A 6,000-nucleotide genomic window follows, 5' to 3' on the forward strand; every position below is an offset into this window, starting at 1 on the left:
ACCCTATAGAATATATATAACCCTATAGAGAGTCTATAGTGAACCCTATAGAATATATATAACCCTATAGAGAGTCTACAGTGAACCCTATAGAATATATATAACCCTATAGAGAGTCTACAGTGAACCCTATAGAATATATATAACCCTATAGTGAGTCTACAGTGAACCCTATAGAATATATATAACCCTATAGAGAGTCTATAGTGAACCCTATAGAATATATATAACCCTATAGAGAGTCTATAGTGAACCCCATAGAATATATATGACCCTATAGAGAGTCTATAGTGAACCCTATAGAGAGTCTATAGTGAACCCTATAGAATATATATAACCCTATAGAGAGTCTATAGTGAACCGTATAAAATATATATAACCCTATAGAGAGTCTATAGTGAACCCCATAGAATATATATAACCCTATAGAGAGTCTATAGTGAACCCTATAGAATATATGTAACCCTATAGAGAGTCTATAGTGAACCCCATAGAATGTATATAACCCTATAGAGACTCTATAGTGAACCCCATAGAATATATATAACCCTATAGAGAGTCTATAGTGAACCGTATAAAATATATATAACCCTATAGAGAGTCTATAGTGAACCCTATAGAATATATATAACCCTATAGAGAGTCTATAGTGAACCGTATAAAATATATATAACCCTATAGAGAGTCTATAGTGAACCCTATAGAGAGTCTATAGTGAACCCCACAGAATATATATAACCCTATAGAGAGTCTATAGTGAACCCCATAGAATATATATAACCCTACAGAGAGTCTATAGTGAACGCTATAAAATATATATAACCCTATAGAGAGTCTACAGTGAACCCCATAGAATATATATAACCCTATAGAGAGTCTATAGTGAACCCCATAGAATATATATAACCCTATAGAGAGTCTATAGTGAACCCTATAAAATATATATAACCCTATAGAGAGTCTACAGTAAACCCTATAGAATATATATAACCCAATAGAGAGTCTATAGTGAACCCTATAGAATATATATTACCTTATAGAGAGTCTATAGTGAACCCCATAGAATATATATAACCCTATAGAGAGTCTATAGTGAACCCTATAAAATATATATAACCCTATAGTCTATAGTGAACCCTATAAAATATATATAACCCTATAGAGAGTCTATAGTGAACCCTATAGAGAGTCTGTAGTGAACCCAATAGAATATATATTACCTTATAGAGAGTCTATAGTGAACCCTATAGAATATATATAACCATATAGAGAGTCTATAGTGAACCCTTTAAAATATATATTTCCCTATAGAGAGTCTATAGTGTACCCTATAGAATATATATTACCTTATAGAGAGTCTATAGTGAACCCTATAGAATGTATATTACCTTATAGCGAGTCTATAGTGAACCCTATAGAATATATATAACCCTATAGAGAGTCTATAGTGAGCCCCATAGAATATATATAACCCTATCAAGAGTCTATAGTGAACCCTATAGAATATATATAACCCTATAGAGAGTCTATAGTGAACCCTATGGAATATATATTACCTTATAGAGAGTCTATAGGGAACCCCATAGAATATATATAACCCTCTAGCAAGTCTATAGGGAACCCAATAGAATATATATAATACCCTATAGTGAGTCTATAGGGAATCCCATCGAACATATATAACCCTATAGAGAGTCTGTAGGGAACCCTATAGAATATATATAAAACCCTATAGCGACTCTATAGGAAACCCTATAGAATATATATAACCCTATAGAGAGTCTATAGGGAACCCCATAGAATATATATAACTCTATTGAGAGTCTATAGGGAACCATATATAGTATATATAAGCCTATAGTGTATCTATAGGGAACCCCATAGAATATATATAACCCTATAGAGAGTCTATAGGAAACCCTATAGCATATATATAACCCTATAGAGAGTCTATAGGGAACCCCATAGATTATATATAACCCTATAGAGAGTCTATAGGGAACCCCATAGAATATATATAACCCTATAGAGAGCCTAAAGAAATATAAAGAGGCTGTATAAACCATGTAGATAGTCTATAGAAACCATATATAAATGTATTAACCGCCTATATAACCCATATAGAGAGCCTAAAGAAATATAAAGAGGCTGTAAACCATAAATACAGCCTATTAAAAGCCTCTAGAGACCATATCTAGAGGCTGCAGCTGGAGTACTGTGTGCAGTTTTGGGCGCCGCACCTGCGCAAGGATATTTTGGCCCTGGAGGAAGTGCAGAGGAGGTTTACTCGGCTGATACCGGAGTTGAGGGGATTGAGCTATGAGGAGAGGCTGAATAAACTAGGCTTGTACTCGTTAGAGTTTAGAAGAATGAGGGGAGATCTCATTGAGACGTATAAGATGATGAATGGGATGGATAGGATAGAGGTGGAGAGACTCTTCCCGCTCAAAAAAGACAGTAGGACTAGGGGGCACAGCCTCAAGATAAAGGGGAGGCGGTTTAGAACGGAGTTGAGGAGGAATTATAGACCGGTGAGTCTTACTTCTGTTGTGGGCAAGGTTTTAGAAAAAATTATTAGGGATAGGATTTATAGTTATTTGGAGTGTAATGAATTGATTAGAAATAGTCAGCATGGTTTTGTAGCGGGTAGGTCGTGCCTTACTAACCTTATTGAGTTTTTTGAGAAGGTGACCAAAGAGGTGGATGGGGGCAAGGCAGTTGACGTGGTATACATGGATTTTAGTAAGGCGATCGATAAGGTTCACCATGGTAGGCTTCTGCAGAAAATGCAGATGTATGGGATTGTGGGTAATCTAGGAAGTTGGATCAGGAATTGGCTATCAGATAGGAGACAGAGGGTGGTGGTGGATGGTAAATATTCATCATGGAGTACAGTTACGAGTGGTGTGCCTCAGGGATCTGTTTTGGGGCCACTGTTGTTTGTAATTTTTATTAATGATCTGGATGAGGGTATAGTTGGGTGGATTAGTAAATTTGCTGATGACACCAAAATTGGAGGTGTGGTAGATTGTGAGGAAGGGTGTCATAGTCTGCAGGGAGACTTAGATAGGTTGCAGAGCTGGGCCGAGAGGTGGCGGATGGAATTTAATGCGGAGAAGTGTGAGGTAATTCACTTTGGTAGGAGCAACAGATGTGTCGAGTATAGGGCTAACGGGAGGACTTTGAATAGTGTGGATGAACAGAGGGATCTAGGTGTGTGTGTACATAGATCCCTGAAAGTTGGGAATCAAGTAGATAAGGTTGTTAAGAAGGCGTACGGTGTCTTGGCGTTTATTGGTAGGGGGATTGAATTTAGGAGTCGCAGTGTAATGTTGCAACTGTACACTACTCTAGTGCGGCCGCACTTGGAGTACTGTGTGCAGTTCTGGTCCCCGCATTACAAGAAGGATGTGGAAGCGTTGGAGAGGGTGCAGAGGAGGTTTACTAGGATGTTGCGTGGTATGGTGGGGAGGTCCTATGAGGAGAGACTGAGGGATTTAGGGTTGTTTTCGTTGGAAAGAAGGCGGCTAAGAGGGGATCTTATTGAAACATATAAGATGATTAGAGGTTTAGATAGGGTGGATAGTGATAGCCTTTTTCCTCGGATGGAGAAAGCTAGCACGAGGGGGCATGGCTTTAAATTAAGGGGGGGTAGCTACAGGACGGATGTCAGGGGTAGGTTCTTTACCCAGCGGGTGGTGAGGGATTGGAATGCCCTGCCTGCTGCGGTTGTAAATGCGTCTAGTTTGGGGGCGTTTAAGAGATCTCTGGATAGGTTTATGGACGAAAAGGGATTGGTATAGGCTAGTGGGTCATTGTTTTTGTAACTGGTCGGCGCAACATCGTGGGCCGAAGGGCCTGTTCTGCGCTGTAATGTTCTATGTTCTATGAACTTCTTCACTCAAAGGGTGGTGAATCTCTGGAATTCTCTGCCCGTTGAAGTGGTGGAGGCTGCCTCGCTAAATATTTTTAAGAAGCGGGTTGATGGGTTCTTGATAAGAGAGGGGATTAAGGGTTATGGGGAGAGGGCGGGAAAGTGGAACTGAGCCACGACAGATCAGCCATGATCTTATTGAATGGCGGGGCAGGCTCGAAGGGCTAGATGGCCTACTCCTGCTCCTATTTATTTCTTATGTTCTTATATAGAAAATATATATAATCATGTTGACAACCTACAGAACCCATATAGAGAGTCTAAAAAAATACAGAGAGTCTATATGTACCATATAGATAGCCTATAGAAACCATGTCAAAACCATGTAGATAGTTAACAGAAAACACATAGACAGCCTATAGAAACCATATAGAGCAGCATGTAAATCCCAGAGGAACCACAGGCACTTGGTGTGGATTGCTGCACTGGAGCCAATGCCACTTATTGGCACCCTATAGATAATGTATAGATTTCACACTTAATGTATAGGCACTCCTATTGATAATAGCGCCTTGAGCGAATGTATATAAATCAAATGTTATACACTGATCCTGCAGATTCAGTATAGAATTCATATAAAATCTGTATATCTCCTCATAGCATATAGAAATCAGAGAGAAATCATATGGAACATGGAGAAATCATAAACAATATATAGGTCCTGATATTTTACTGTAAGAGCTGTCCTAATTTCAGCTCTATATGTGTATAATGGATAGGATAAGGAATTTTATTATAAAAACATTTAGAAATATAGAAATAGACAATAAGTAGGATGTGAAATTTTATTGTTAAAACTGTGTACAATGTATAGAAATTGTATATATGAGTCTTGAAATGTTATTGTGAGAATTGGATGAAATCTATAGAAATTATATAAGAGCATAACAATATCATATCTAGTCCATAGGGAATGAAATTGTATAAGAACTTAATGAAATATATAGAAATTGTATATAATATTTAGGCCCGGAAATTATATCATAAGAACTGTATAAGATTATGAAGAGAATAGATAAGATAGAAGCAGGGAAGTTGTTTCCACTGGCGGGTGAAACTAGAACTAGGGGGCATGGCCTCAGAATAAGGGGGAGCAGATTTAGGACTGAGTTGAGGAGGAACTTCTTCACACAAAGGGTTGTGAATCTGTGGAATTATCTGCCCAGTGAAGCAGTTGAGGCTCCCTCATTGAATGTTTTTAAGGCAAGGATAGATAGATTTTTGAACAGTAAAGGAATTAAGGGTTATGGTGAGCGGGCAGGTAAGTGGAGCTGAGTCCACAAAAAGATCAGCCATGATCTTATTGAATGACGGAGCAGGCTCGAGGGGCTGAATGGCCCACTCCTGCTCCTAGTTCTTATGTTCTTATCACCCTTTGCAAGAAGTAGTTTCTCCTCATCTCAGTTTTAAATCTACCGCCTCTCAACCTATACCCTGTGACCTCTGGTTCCAGATTGCCCCATAAGGGGAAACATTCGGTCTATGTCTACTCTATCAATCCCTTTTAAAATTTTATATACCTCGATCAGATCCCCTCTCATTCTTCTAAACACCAGCGAGTACAAGCCCCAAACTGTTTAATCTCTCCTCATACGTCAACCCTTTCATCCCCGGAATCAACCTGGTGAACCTCCTCTGAACTGCCTCCAATGTCACCACATCCTTCCTCAAATAAGGAAACCAAAGCTTTCTTCTGGGCTCTGGTCAGACCACATTTGGAGTATTGTGAGCAGTTTTGGTCCCTGTATCATAGAGCCATAGACGTTTACAACGTGGAAACAGGCCCTTCGGCCCAACTTGTCCATGCCGCCCTTTTTTTTAAAACCCCTAAGCTAATCCCAATTGTCCGCATTTGGCCCATATCCCTTTATACCCATTGTACCCATGTAACTATCTAAATGCTTTTAAAAGATAAAATTGTCCCCGCCTCTACTACTGCCTCTGGCAGCTCGTTCCAGACACTCACCACCCTCTGTGTGAAAAAATTGCCCCTCTGGACCCTTTTCTATCTCTCTCCTCTCACCTTAAACCTCTGCCCTCTAGTTTTAAACTCCCCTACCTTTGGG

Source organism: Carcharhinus amblyrhynchos, unplaced genomic scaffold (genome assembly GCF_965287045.1).
Source record: "Carcharhinus amblyrhynchos unplaced genomic scaffold, sCarAmb.v2.hapA scaffold_703, whole genome shotgun sequence".
In the NCBI taxonomy this organism is placed as follows: domain Eukaryota; kingdom Metazoa; phylum Chordata; class Chondrichthyes; order Carcharhiniformes; family Carcharhinidae; genus Carcharhinus; species Carcharhinus amblyrhynchos.